Here is a 15,806-nt window from a genome sequence, read left to right as displayed (position 1 = left end):
CAACATACCAGACTTGCGGTTTTGAAAGTTTGTATGTCCTTTTTACGTTTTATCAGGGGGGCAAACCCCCTGCACCCCAGTGTGTGCCCACCATGTCCCCTGAAAATTATATATACCAACTCAGAGATTGCTCTACAGTGAGGAAAAGGGTAAAGTCCCCCAATCCTCACTGTACCGCGATCTCCGTTCACAATGCCAAACTTGTAATAATGAATTAAGCTTTCCTTTCATTATTATGATTTTGTATTATTCCAGTTCTGCAGTGTGAATCTTTGAAAAATGTATTTTCGGCCACATGCTGTTCGAAAATGAGCCTTCAGAATTTTGATGGCAAACCCCTTCAGAAAATACGTAATACAAAACCTGCAAATCAAGCAACTTTAAGTTTATTGGAGCAATCTGTTCCTATTTTTCGGCCTTTGCTCCGTCATTATTTTTGGCTTTGCCCAGATGTCTTGTGATGAGAGGTTGAGTGGTATGATCCCTGTGGTTTTCCAATTCAGCATGGAGAAACAGTAATTGTAGATGAAAAGTGACTACCAGTGACAAAAAGAAAAAGTAGGCCAAGGAAAGAGGAAGCGCAGTCTATTAGTGCAGGACCAAAAATAAAAGTGAAATTTAGCTGTTGTAGCCTATTCGCATACATTTAGTATTACATATCCCACAACACATGTGCCGGAAGAGAGTTAACTTGCAAAGGTGAGGAAAAGGTTGGCAAATTAACCTTGGATCTCTCCGCAAATGTGGAGTTTCTGGAGGTGCCTCTCAACCTGATCTCAAGAGCAGCTATCTATAGACCAGAGCTGCTAATTTCACCTGTTGGGTTAGGGGGCAGTACTGTCAGATGGTCACACTTCTGCATTAAGGGATGGTCAACTCAAGTGGCACAGGGGGCACAGTGGATAGCACTGTTGCCTCACAGCAAGAGTTTCCTCTGTTCAATTCTCGGCTGGGATGCCTTCTGTGTGGAGTTTGCATGTTTTCCCAGTGCTTGAGAGAGTTCCTCTGGGTGTTCCAGTTTCCTAAATACAAAGCCAGCACTGTGAGATGTTCGTCAAACTGCTGTTTGATGAACACCTCACAGTGCTGGTTTGTATTCTGGATCATCTCAGTGGATTTGGGCCATTGCAGTTGCCATACTTGCGAGGAAGTGGTGTTCAGTGTTCCACTTTCCTCCCACATTCCAAACACATGAAGTAGATGGATTGGACACAGGTCTGAGTGTTCATGCGAGTGTGTATTGTGGAAGTACCACCACAACAGGGCTAACCATCCACAGTGCAAACTTTGGCTCTAGATTGTCACTGGTGAAGTGACATCCTGACCCCATGTGCAAAAATAGGAAAAGGGTTTGTGGCTGGATGGATGTAAGTCAAGCAAGTTACCACATTTCCATCACTTTCATCTAAAGTATTTTACATTGTTTCAGTAGCTAACCAGTGGAAGTGTAATTATTTAGATTATGTTTCCCTTTAAGGATATGACTTTAACCAGAATCCCATCATGAATGGGAGAAAAACTGGTAGTCATCATCATTGTACAATCAATATGTTTCCAAACTGTTCATCTACTTGAGCCCAATTAATTCCTACAGTAAACTGTAGCATAGTTTGGTAAACAGAGCTACATATGATGATTCAAATGTACCACTGTTAGCAAAAATAGTAATGGTTCTCGTAAAGTACTATGTACTTTTCCTGCTTTGTCCAACATTACATCATCTTGAACTCATTCATTTCCATAGTGCAGCAGGCTCTTGTAGCCTGGCACTGGGGGTAATGACCAACTAGATGGGTCCATTATAGCTTTTTTTTTCTCTTCTCTTTTTTTTATGTTTTGTTTTTTGTCTCCAACTCTGGAATTCAGTTCATCACACTGCATAACAATGAAGCAGCTTTCTTCTGGTGAGTCAGGAAGAAATTTCACCTCAGATGACCAAGGGTTGGCTTCACCCCCCCCCCCCAAATCAGGGCAGACCCTAAATGCACCCAAGATGAAAACTTTTCATCCCATCCCTGATCCTCAGAAGCTTACTTTTGCTCAGCAGGTAAAGCATACTTAGCATATTAAATCCTCCCCATAACAGCCTAAAATCAGTTATACTCTCAATACAGTGTGGATGACTCATTCACAAGCCAGGAGTGGTTACTGTGCTTAAGCACAGCTAGGTGGGGGCAGATGTCTTGGTCCTTCTTGCTGCATTCTGGAATATCTGCCTCTGCTGGTTGCCACTCATTTGTAGGGGAGGCTGCCTGCACTAACTCCCCTTAGAATAAAGTAAGCCAGAATCCAGCCCCTCAACTTTTTTGCTTCCTGGCCAGTTCCTACAGCACCTGGACTGCTCCTGCATCCTGGGCAGTCTGAGTTGCAGCTAGGACCAGACTTTTAACAATGAAGTACTTGGTTTACTATCACATTGTGGAACAGCACTTATGTGAAACTGGGATAGCCGAATGGATGTTGTCCAGTTTCTGTAATGCCAATCCGGAAATGTTTAAATACTTATTAGCGAATGGTTGCGTGCATTCGTTAATATGGTATCGACATTCTGATAATAGATATCACTACAGTGGGGATCAGGAAATTTTCCCTTTTCCTCACTGTAGTGCGATCTCAGAGTTGGAATATATAATATGCAGGGGGTGTGGGGGGCACAGCCCCCCAAATAGGTGATACAGAGGGGCTTGCCCCCCTGCAAAAACATTTCCGGTAACACGGAATTTCGACATTGGAACTTCCGATGTTTGAATGTTTATTCCGTTGTTACCATTTTTGACATTTTGGTAATTCTGTATTAACCAAATTTGGACAACAAATTCGATCAAAAAGTGGAAAATAGTTTTGATTTTCCACATTTTGATAGCAAACTGAAGCACTTGACTTATTTTAACAACATTAGTAAGGAAATTATTTACAAGGTATGATCAGAACAATAGCTATTCCAGATTGTAAAAAGCCCTACTAGGAAATAGAACAAGCAGGACACACACTGTTCCTAAGGAAATAACTATTTTGTGTTAAGTTTTACCACTGTTGATGTGCAGTGATCGGGGAGTTATAAAGATTAAATTATTGCTTAATAATGCTGTCAAATTGATATCTAAACTAATACACAGAAGACTGACAGACTATATGGAAGTAAAATAGTCACTGTATGAAACTAACTGGAGAGATGCGTTCAGTGGAAAAACTGCAGAAGGAATGTGGCAAGTTTTCAAAGGAAACTAAATATAAAAAATACACTTAACATAAGGATCTAGGAAATGTCAAGAGAATATTTATCCAAATGGGCAAAAAAATATAAGAAATGAAAGAGGTCAAACTAGAATTAAAAAGTGAAAAAAAAACTAGAAAAACAAATTAAACAGTGCGAGACTAGACCAAGAAAATTTAGATATTGAGCATAATAGGAAACCATTTTATATATACATGAGATATGGAAGGAGTGAAGACACAAACTGTATGTATAATCTAAAAACCTATTCTCAAACAAAATGGATTATAGATATATTTACAAAAATCTTATGTGAAATGGTTTGGCTCTAGAATAGGGTGATAAATTGTCCAGTAACATACAGGTGACATCAGATACAGAAATTAGATTATATTGAAAAAGAGTTAAATAAACTGACACAAAGTGCAGTGAGGAGACAGTATTATTAATGACATAAGAACATTTCAGCATTAACTTACACTATCATTATATCCGTTATTCACCAGTTCATTTCAAGTATGGTAAGATTCCTCAATATTGGAGACGTGCACTTAAGGGAAAGGGGAACAGGACAATCCCAGGGCCATACAGACCTAAATGTTTACTTTCTTATTGTGGAAAAATAATGGAGAAAGTTAGTTTGGATAAATTATTGTCCGAAGTGAAAAGGCTGGGACTTGAAACCATAGATCAAGTAGCATGAATATGTTGAAAACAGACTTAGAACTACCAGTAACACGGGGTCATACACAAACACACTGATCAATAAATTAAAAAGTACAGTTGTGTAAAATCTTACCATAACAGTAGATGTCCTCTTCACTCAAGCAGTATTCTTTACAAAAGGGATCTCCTGACAAAGATAGCCCAACATCCGGCCAGTATACCAAAGCCTTTATCTTTTATAGGCATCGTACATCACGCATATGCTCCCCGCATAAGGTGTACTGCATAAAGGTGACGGATAGACAGAAACACTCAGAACTGAACTGCCCTCGGAGGAAAACAACAACCTAAAGGAGAACATGTACATCCAGAAGGAAAAAGTTCAGAATGGAAGAATAAGCAAGGGCTCCTCAGCCAGGAGGGTGACAAAAACACATGGGGAAGAGCTAGGAAAGAGGGACTGACCAAATATTGCAAAAGTGAAGAGGAGGACATAAGATTTTACACAACTGTACTGTTCCTTCCATATCACTGCTGCAGTATTTTTAGATAAGGGACAGTACAAAAGCTAAGAAGACAGCAGGGAGGAAGGCGGCACAGGACAGTCCTCAGCAAACCTATGCCAAACAGCCCTGACTCTGGATACATCATCCAATATTTGGTGAAAGTACGAACAGTGGACCAAGTAGCAGCCACAATGATGGAATTGGTGTCCAAATACTTGAAAAAGACACCAGAAGTTAAAATTGCCCTAGCAGAATGTGCCTTTACAGAGGAAGAAAGGCACTTGCCATGAAAGGAACAAAAAAATGGCCTTAGAAATCCAGGATGAGACAGTCAAACACAAATTTCTGCAATGAAAAGAAATAAAAGCTGCTCAGACTTTTGAATTTCTTCATTTTATCCAAATCATATTTGAGCTGTCAATGCAGATCCAAATTGTGAAGAACCTTCTGACTAAAAACTCTGGAGAAGGAAAAAAAAAGGAAGATAACAGCTTCATTCAGGGATAACTCATTAACCACCTAGGGTGTGTAAAAGTATTTGTTTGAAGTGACGCATTATCTCTGTGAAAAAAACTAAACAAGGAGGAATAGCTATGAGAGCTTGAAGTTCAGACACACTCTTGATTGAAATGAGTCTTGCAAGTACAATGTTGCAAGAAAGTTGAACTAGCAGGTTCAAAAAGAGCCAGATCATTTTTTTCAAATACAAAATTGAGGTCCATTCCATTTGGACATGCATGATTTTCTGGCAGTTGGTTTCGTGGTCTCCTGCACAACCCAGAGGACGTCCACAGAAAAGAGATGCTTAAAAGGAATAAAAACTCTCTTATCCACAGTCTCATTTAAACAGTGGACAGGTGATAAAGGATAAGAGATCCCTAGTCTTGTGTGAGAAGATCCACCCGGTAAGATAACTTGCAGTGGTTGCCCCAGCCAAGTGACAGAGAAGAGAGAACCAATGCTGTCTGGGCCAAAAGGGAGTTACCAGCAAGATTTTGGGAGAGTCCTGCCTCATTTTGTGCAGGAGACAAGGCAACTCTCCCCCAGAAACTTTACCATCCAAGGAAAAGACAGAACAGCTACTTTCCAAGTCAAATGACTTGGGAGTCTCAGAGTATAGAGAGTTGTCTGTTTAGAGGGGAGGCAAAAAGATCTACCTGAGGAACATCCCACAGACTATGTCCAGAAATATCTCTGTGAAACAACCATTTGTGAGCCTGTGTGCTGGACCTGCTCAAGGAGTCAAGGAATCTGCCACTAGATTGTGGTTTGAGGGGAATGTAGACTGCCTGAAGAGTCACTTAATACTTAATAGCTAGATCTCATGCCTGAAGAGTTCTGCAAAAATAATTGGGACCTCGTGCCCCACTGCTTGCTGACACACATCAGTGATATCACCCATGAAGACTTACAAAACTAGGGTGGAAAAGAGGATCAAAAGCTTGCAGAGCCAGAAGTAGTGCTCTCATCTCTTCTACACTGATATGATCTAACCTCTGATGAGGAGGCCAGACACGCTAGAGCTTTAGAGGGAAACAATAGGCCCACCCACCCAAAGTCTAAGGCATGTGTGCACAGTTCTTGAGACAGAAATGGAGTCTGGAACGGAAGCCCTGGATTGAGAGAGAGATGTTGAATTCACCACTGAAACTGAAGTACATGACATGGAGGAAGAGTAATAGGGGACTTTAGAGGGTGGCAATGTTGAAGTCAACCGGATCTGAGGTACCACTGTAGCTCCCTCATATGGAGATTGGCAAGAGGAAGCATGGGAATAGTGGAGGCAATAAACCCTGGAACCCAGAGAAACTCCCTGGCGGTAAGAGGTCAGAAAAAGGCGAGACTGGAAAAAAGGTAGTCAGAAATAAAACTTTCGGAGCAAGAAGAGAAGCCAAGATGTGAAGAGTATGAAGCCAGCACCCCAGGGAAATTGGATCCTGGGAGGGAGTCCAAACAGATTTCTTGAAATTTATGGTGAACCACAGACTTTGCAAAAGACAGCTGGCAAAGTTGAGATCTCACAGCACACTGCTGGGAAACGGACTCTGAATGAAAAATTCATCCAGTTAGGTGGAAATCTATATCCCTCGAAGTCTGAAAAAGGCAATGACAGATCAAGTGTTTTAGTGAATACCCCTGGGACAGCAGAAATTCCAAAGAGAAAAGCAGACAACTACAAATGAAAGAAAGAAACAGAAAAATGCAAAAATTTCCTGAACAGATGGTGAATGGGGATGTATATGTATGCATCCTTGAGGTCCAGGGAATCCAAGGCGGCCTGTGAAAGAGGAGTAAACAAGGTCTGAAAAGACAGCATTTGGAAAGAAGGGACCTTGAGAAAGATCCAGAATGGGTCTCCAGACATACTCCTTTTGAGGAACCACACAAACATTCTGGGAGCAAAACCCATTTCCCAATTGAGAAGATGGAACAGGCTGAATAGTCCCCTGATCCAAAAGTGACGGAAAAAACTCTGGAAAGTGAGGAAACTGTATAATGCCCAAGAAGGGGGGGGGGGGGTGTCAAACCATGAAATACCCCTGACGATTTATAGACAAGCACCTAAGAGTCCAAGGCAAACTGACACCAACTTGGAACGGATAGAGAAAGGTGGACAGTTCATTCTGGCACATTTTTGAGGTGTAATGTTTCCTAACCTTTCATAATACTTCTGGAACCAAATTTCATTATGGTTTGTTCCTCTATCCAAGACTCTTTTGTTGTTTAGTTTACAACATTTAATCCTTCTCATTTGAAGTCATCACTACTGCTACACCTCCACTACTAGATATCCTCATCAGGAATACAAGAAATTGATCCTCCTGGGTCATTCCTCGTGTATCACATCAGTTAACTTGTGTTATTCAGTTCAAACATCTTTCCACAGCTACCACAGCTTTAACAAAAATTTGGTTGCAGGAGATACGTTTATAGATTAAGAGACTGCCTCACCAAGGCTTTATTCTAGATCGTATGTTTCACTTGGTTAGACCATACATTCAATTGTGTAGTGTGGCTTATCTTCTCCACAACTTGTAATATTCCCCATAACTATGCTTAATTTAAAAGCACAACTTCTTCCCCTACATTTATTTTCTTGTTACACATTTCCTACTGCCTAAGCAGCCACTCAGCATGTGCAGTTCATCTTGCAATTCACAGTGGATGCACCTAACAGAGTTAAATTGATGGTGGGTCCCTGTTATTTTGTACTATATTAAAGTAATACACATTTCATGCTTGGCACTTCTTTTGTACAAGCTTAAGTAAAGTGCTGGTTCATTTCGGAGTACAATCTCTAGCATTTTTAAAACTTAACACGTCAATATTTTCGCTCTTTTATACAACCACGATGTTAGCAAAATCAACAACCTCATTATGTACCAATCCCTCTCCTTTCCATTTTATTAGCAGCACTGCTCTACAGAATTAAAAGATTAATCTGAATTCACAAAACAAAGCCAGCAGACCTATTTTCCTGAATCCCATGTATACTGTATGGTTAGTTTCAAGTGATAATCTTTCTGTAAACACACAGTGGGCTAATCCTAGTATATATCTGATTATTTTCTAATCCTCAACTCATTCAACACACCTACATTTCTGTTATAAGGGAGTTATAATATTCCACAAATGGGTATGTCCTTGAAATATAAATAGGGCAGTCACTCCTTTACTGTACTTTAGTACCCATCACACAATAATGAATTTATTAATTTGATCAAGCATCAAAATCTGCATTCTTATTTAGCCATTCACTTTCTATACCATATTTTCCCATTTCATTTTTCTATACCTTTTTTTTTTTGTTAAACACCTTTATTGAATTTTCACTTGTGACATAGGCACATTTACAGTTATATTAATCAAATTGTACCAAGTTAAAATAAACATTATGCTTCACATATATTGCTATCATCATATAACCTAAGCAACATTACATAAATTATTCAATTCCTGCCCTCACCTTTTTTTTTTTTTTTTTTTTTTTTTAGAAACATCTTAAACCATCACTAACATAAGCAATCAAACATTTATATAAATGAAAACAAACCACAATGACACAACCCTAGTTGCATTTTACATCACAAACCATAATGCCAAACTCCCAGTTGCGAACATTATACATCACTTATCTACCCAATCATTCAAACATTACACAGCTCATTTAAATCCTACCATCTTTTAAAACTCATTCCTCTCCCGTTATGTACTGTTCCCACAATTAGCATTTTTTCCTATATAGTTTGCTCCTACCTTTTTCTAAATATCTCAGTTCCAGTTGGTTTATCTCTGTTACTATATTCACTTCTAATATAGCTGGTTTAGATTCTGATTTCCATTTTCTAGTAATTGCTTTTTTGATAGCCACCATAATTAAGACAGCAATGCCTTACCATATCTAGGCAATTTTAATCCTGTATTATAGTTCAGAAAAATCATCTCCCTCATCATACCAATCTGCCCACCCAGCATCTCAGAGTGCATCTCGCAGGGCATCCTTACATACTGCCAACTCTCTGCACTCCCAGAAAATATGATCTCAATTACCTCTGTCTTCCCGTTACATCTCCAACCTTTGCCATCTACCCAAGGAAAAATTCTCTGGAGTCTACTTGGGGTATAAAAAATATCTATGTATGGATTTCCAAGCAAAAATCCTAAATCTTCTAGATTTCGTTGTATGTTTGGGAGACGTACATATATCCTCCCATTGTTTCTTTATGAATTGCTTATCCAATCTCTCTTCCCAAACATTTCTAACCTCCTCTGATTGATTCTTATTAGTTATCATGGAATATTTTATATGTTCTACTAATTATTCCTTTCTAATGGCAGCTTCGGATCTAGATTCTACTAAAAAAAAAAAAAAAAAAAAAAAAAAAAACTACCAGTGTTTGTCTTTCATTTAGGACCCCCCTATTTCTTTCTCTGTCTATACTCTATCAGTCCTTGATAAGGAAGGCAATCTGTAACTTGCAGTCCGAATAAATTCTTGGCATCTTTCCTTCTCTAGATATTTGCTCCCAAAACCTTGGTTCCTTTGCCAGTTTTCTCCAATAAATTCCAGCCTCCTCTTGCCTGCTGTCTATATCCCTAATTGCAGTCATCCTTATCAACAGAATCTCCTCTCTCCATTCATGTGTTGCCTTAGTTCTTACAATACTTTCTGCTACTTTATGGATATAATATTCTGCATGATTATTGTTATTCTCCTAAAAGGCCTGCATCCAAAACCCCAGTCTTCTTGTTTATTGAGGTCCCCCCGTTTCAACACCATCCTTTTCCACTTTGAATTATAGTTTTCTGCTTGTGCTATATATAGGAGCCTTAAAATGTGTAGCTCTGAAACATCCCTTCAAATTGGGTAATCCCAATCCACCCAGTTCTGCTGGAAGAATCAGATTATCCCACTTGACTCGTGCAGTCTTCCCCTTCCACATAAAGTCCATCAGCTCTTTATTGTTATACACAGGTTCTCCTCTGGTTGACAAAAATATGCCTGACCTGTGTACTAGACTAAAGGGAACAAAAACATTTTGACTGCTTGTATCTTAATATCCATATTCATATAACAAAGCTTCCATTTTCTCCGTTTTTTTGTATTATCTTTTACCTCTCAGTCGTTTTTGCTTACCTAATATAGCCGATGTCTATAACCCCAATACTGTTTTCATTTAAATACAACAGTACAAAATCAAATGTCATCACTACTTAATACCTTACCATGGATTCCACAATATTCATATGCTCCTTCAAACATCTCCACCATAATTTCTACTTCCTCTTTATGCACATCACAAGGAACTAATGAAATAAAATGTCTTCTGTAATTCCACAATTTTTGTTCCTCTGTCTAACCTTTTCATGTCTTCTTGCTTTAATTTATTTCATTATCACATTAGGTGCATCCCTCAGTTTTTTTAAATAAACCTTTTCTGTTTACTGTTTTTTGTTCTCATAACTACCTATCTTCTTCTATTTCATTACTGTTAAAACTTTCATCATATTTTGTGACTTCATGTTCATTTGATGGCTTAATCTTCATTTTATACATTGTTTGCATTAATTAAAATGTTTATATACTGCTTCCAAATACACCGTTAGTTTGGTCTTCTTATCGGTTAGTATGCTTATTTCCACTATTACTGAAAATAATTAGATCTTACCACCCTAACCATGGTAATGGTGGATTTCCCATAATGTATTTACTTCCTATAGAATCAGCAATACTATACATCAGATATTCACAGGTGGTAACGTTTACTATAACAATAAGATCATGCTCCTGTATGAATATCAACACATCTCCCTCTGTTTTATGATAAATCCAGTTTATATTTGGTCTGTTGAGATCTCTACACATTACAGATATTTTCATATACATTACCAAATCACTCAATAAATCAACTTCAGTACTAAGATCTGATTTACATAAATGTTTTAAAAGAAACCATTCTCACGCTGAACATTTTTGTTGTAAGAGTTTTGTTTTCCACAGTACTGAATCTATCCATCTCTCAAAATGGTTATTTTTTTTTCTAACTTGTTGCACCCCAATATGGACTGAAAAGGGACTGCCACGCTGCTGTAATTTTAATTCATACTCCTAGATGTCATTTTTAAACAGATACACACACACCGTTCTGTGGTCTGTCGCTTTGCTGTATTAAGTGTCTCATAGTTTTTTTACCATCTCTAGGAAATCTGTCATTTTTTTGTCAGTAGATACATGTTAAATAGCATTTTAAAATATATTTGAATGCTAGGCTTGACAGAGTAGCTGTTTTATTATTTATTGACATTTGATTACTGGGAAAGTCTGATTAGGTAGGTGCTCATTTTCAGTGGAGACCCTGGGGGGATAAAAGCTCCAATGTATTAAACATTTTAATAAAAATAATTGTACAAGCTTCAGAAATGCAAAAAACATCTACAATTCGAATTATACCACTGGAACCATATCACAATTTAATATTTAGAGAAATTTTAGACAGTTCAGAGAAATTAAACGTAAGCTAGTATAATATGAACATGAATTGAAATGTGAAGTGAAAAAAATGGGTTATGGTATATTCAGAGAGAGAGAGAGAGAGAGAGTTGGGGACAAATTCTTTGAATTTAGGAAATGAATAAAGAAGGCAGAGTAAGGAGGTGCAAGGTATAAACAGGTTCTAGTTCATACTTGGGGATATAATTTATCCTGGGATTGAGCAAGAACATAGACTTAGGCCTAAGTTGTTCTTTTCAGAATGGTTTTAAGGGACTGGAGGGAGGATACTGACCTAATGGATACAGGTAAGGAATTCCAGGCCTTAGCAACATGGTACAAACATGGACCATACCCAGCAGATTTGATAGGTTTGTGGACAGAGAAGTTTTTGGTCAGTGGATCACAGTGACTGCGTAGGAGCATAGTTGTGTAGAATGGTATTTAGTACTGGACAAGCAGATGGATACCAAATTATTTTAGGTGTATTAAGAATCTGTACAAGTTAGTTGATGTAATAGATCTAACCAGTTTAAGCATTTTAGTGTTGTACGGTGGTGGTTCTGAAAGGAGTATTTGCTACAGATTTTGCCATCTTATTATAGCATTGTTCAGGTTTTGCTTTATGTAATGGCTTGGGGTTACTAAGGATGGGAGTGCCATAAGTAGTGAGGGGAGGAGGTAAATAGGGGCAATTAAGTTTTAATTGTATTGATCAGAAAGCTTTTGGCTCTATACAGCACCCATAGTCTTTGGCAAGTTTTCTATGCAATTTTGTATATGCAGGTTGAATCACCCCCCATAATTTGCTATTAAAGGTGGTTTCAAAGGTTGTATTATTAAAGGAGATGGAAATTTAATTTTTTTTTATTCTGGTTGTATTATTAAAGGAGATGGAAATTTATTTTTTTTTTATTCTGGGATTTGAGGTAAAAAGTTTTTTTCTTAATTTTATTTTTTGTTGATTGAGCATGAGTTGTGAGTTACAAAATCAATGTCTCAGTGGCTGTTAAAGCTTCCCAAGTAATTTTTTTGAGATGTGCCAGACTATCTAATCTACATAAGTGCAGAGTCATCTGCGTATTGTATTAGGGAGGCCTGTTATTTTTTTTTGTTTGTTTTTTTACATTTGTTGACCGGGAAAGTCCGACTAGGTTCCACAGATTCTGTTTTCAGCGGAGGCCCGGGGAGAAATGCTCCAGAAGCATGTCTTTAGAATGTGGGAGGAAACCGGAGTACCCGGAGGAAACCCACGCTAACGCAGGGAGAACATGCAAACTCCACACAGAAGGCACCCCAGCCGAGAATCGAACTGGAGAACCTCTTGCTGTGAGGTGACAGCGTTAACCACTGCACCGCCGTTATGTGGGGAGAGTTGGTGAGAATGTAAAGAGGAGACCGAGGATAGAGCTTTGTGATATATCAGTGGTTATTGAGAGGTATGGGGTGGGGGAGGGAGAGGGAGGAGTGCCACTGACACCTACTGAACAAGTAACTTTTAAACCATAGAAGAGTGGGCTGAGAGAGACCTAGTGAGGATAGTAGAAGTTTGCTGTGGCAAACTATCAAGGGCTTTCGACAAGTCTAGAAATAAGGAGGAGACTAGTTTGTCATTATATCTAGCTTTATTGACAGTATTTGTAAAGATCACAAGTGCACTGTTAGTGCTATGTGAAGCCTTGCTGTGTGTGGGGGGGAATAGGAGTTATTACTACAGGAGATAGTTTAGCAATTGTTTTTGAATATTTTTTCAAATATTTTTCAAGAGGGAGACAAGATTGCTATAGGTCTAAAGTTAGTACACTGTCTACTGAATCACCTCCTTTGTATAGAGCGGTAATGTCTAATTTGTTTCCTGAGAGGGGGAAAGTGAGATTCCTGTACTGACCTATTTAAAAGGATTGAGACAAGATAGGCAGTCTGAGTGGCTGCTATATTAAGGTACTCACTTTGAAGGTCATCAGCTGAAGTAGAACATAGTTTAAGAGTAGTTTTGTTAGGATGTGGCACAGGTCTGAAGGTGAAAGTGGATGTGATGATATGTGGCTGTTGGGTAGAGTTAGGATTAGATGCTGGGGAATTTATACCATGACACAAGGGTTGAATTCTACGCAGTTTCAAGAGATGAGTTATTGGAGGAGGGGTTAGGGTTAAATTTTTGGGCTGGGATGTAAGATTTCTTTAATGGACGATCAGAATCTTTTTAGGATTGTGTTTACAATTGTTCTGAATGTTGTTAGAGTATATTTTTGCCTTTATTTACTTGCTTTTTAGTACAGTTGACTAGCATTAAGTTGGTAAAATGTTACGCTGTTTTATATTTTTGTCATTCTTTCCATACCTTCTCTCTGTCCTGTATTAGCATTCAACTTTTATTGAAGAGACAAATTGCACCACTTGTTTTCAGTCTCTTCCTTCCAGCAGGTGCAAGGCTTTTTAGGATATTTAAGAAAGCTGTACTGAACTCATTTTCAGAATCATCTAAGGGGAATATTTTTGGGATGTTCCAGTTAATAGAATAGGACAGAATTAAATATTTATGGGTTAAACTTTGACAGGTTTTGTGTTGGTTTATAAACAGGTTGTTTAAATGGATGTGCAAGATGTCTTGTTGTTTACTAGGGTTTGATACAAGGACCCAGTCTAATAAGGAGTTTGCTGTCATGTTATAATGTATGGGGCTATTAATTAGTTGTGTGAAACCATACAAGTTCATGCTGGATGTAGGGAGTTATGGATTATATTTAACTAATTGATATTGAGATCACCTAGTAATAATATTTTATCTTGTGGAATTGTGATGGATTTTCATAGTAATATATCATCCAGTGTAGCTGTATCATCACCAGGAGAGATGCAAAGGATCGTAATAAATATTTGTTTATTTTCAGGAATGTAATAAGAAGCTCTATGAATTTAATTTTGATATTGGTTGTTGCAGAAGGAAATGTGGTAGCTGTTGGGAAATATTAAAGCAATACCACCACCTTTCCTTTTTATAATATATGGATATTATAAGAAGGGGGGGTTACTTTCAGATTTGTTTATGCTGTGTTGAAACCAAGTTCCACTTATAAGCAGAATATTAAGCTTGTGTTGGGTAATCAGGATACGTAGTTCAGTAGTTTTAATTCTTACGCTTCTAATATTTATGATGGCAAAAGTTAGACTACTGGGGTGGGTGGTTGACCATTGTGGAGTTAGAGATGTGTGTGAAAGAGAATTGTCTTGATGTTGGTTGTGATAGATGGGGCCAGGATTAGAATGAATGGTTTCTCCTAAGAGGATATTAGTATATCGGGGTATTATTGATTCTTGTTTTTTGAAGAGTATTTTACCCCATAATTTAGTTTATTTTGATTTGAGTTGAGTTGAAATAGAGTTAAATCAGTGTGTATTTGGGGTAATATGTGTGCAGAATTTAGGGTGGAAGTATGGATAAGTGGATGGGACAGAGTTGGAGAGATGTTGAGATATATTGAGTCATGGTAGGATGAGAGATGGCTCAGTGGGAGGAGAAGAATAGGGGATAAGTTGTAGGTTGTGGGGAAGCAGGGATCAAGTAGGAAGCAAGGTGTTGTAGGGATGCAGAATATTTAGTGGTGGTGGAGTCTGAATGCTGGTAGAAGATAGTAAGAAGGAAGTATTTTCTATGCAGAAAGGCAGGCTGTCCTGCTATCTTCTCTTATGTTTCTGAACTGTAAGAAATAGAGGGGTTTGAGAGGACAGAGAATAAGGATGTAGTTAAGATAGGAGGTAGTAAGGGTTTATTTGTGGAAAGAAGTTGAAATGTAGAATAATAGGTACTATTAGGGAGATGGTCTGTTTAGAATGGATATAGTGCAAAGCAGTATGGGATGCGAGTGTTTGCTGGGAGTTATGCTAAATGTTGGACGGAATTTGGGAAATAGGAAAATAGAAACAAGAATGTTTGCATAATAGCAATAAAGTTGTTTGGGGATGGTTTTGTTCAAACTCAGAATTGTAGTTTCAAGCAACATTTAATATGGTGTGAAAATAATTACCAGCATCTGATCACACACACACGGAACTGATTAAAATTCATTGCCGATATTTAAAGCTTTTAACGACCCAGTAGTCAGAAAGTGTGACTTGCCTGATTATGCTTACTTAATGTTTTAAAAATCTGAGACGCAGTTATCTCACCTTATTCAAACTCCCAACATGGCATCAAAGATGATGATACAAACACTAGAAATCAATATCAGATTCCAAAGGTAATCTGGTGGGTAGAGAAGTGACAAAAAACAGCTTCAGACAGAAAACAGACTTCAATCATATCTTCTTTGTATATAGCACTCTGAGGACTGGACTGAAGGGGAAAAAAAACTCTGATAAGACATATGACAATAGGTTGGTGCTGTCCTTTAAGAGATGTTCCCTTGTCAATCTCTTGCTTTCCACAAGA

The 15,806-nt window shown here is 38.1% G+C and overlaps 1 protein-coding gene across 2 annotated transcripts in view; it reads right to left on the bottom strand.

Moving 5' to 3' along the window:
• SLC12A2 (solute carrier family 12 member 2) overlaps positions 1-15,806 on the bottom strand; it is a 2,115,502-nt gene that overhangs the window by 581,208 nt on the left and 1,518,488 nt on the right. The gene's annotated exons all lie outside the window — the stretch shown is intronic.

This window comes from Protopterus annectens, chromosome 2.part0 (assembly GCF_019279795.1).
Source record: "Protopterus annectens isolate FY-2018-M chromosome 2.part0, PAN1.0, whole genome shotgun sequence".
NCBI lineage: Eukaryota > Metazoa > Chordata > Ceratodontiformes > Protopteridae > Protopterus > Protopterus annectens.
This window is presented reverse-complemented; position numbering and strand designations above follow the sequence as displayed.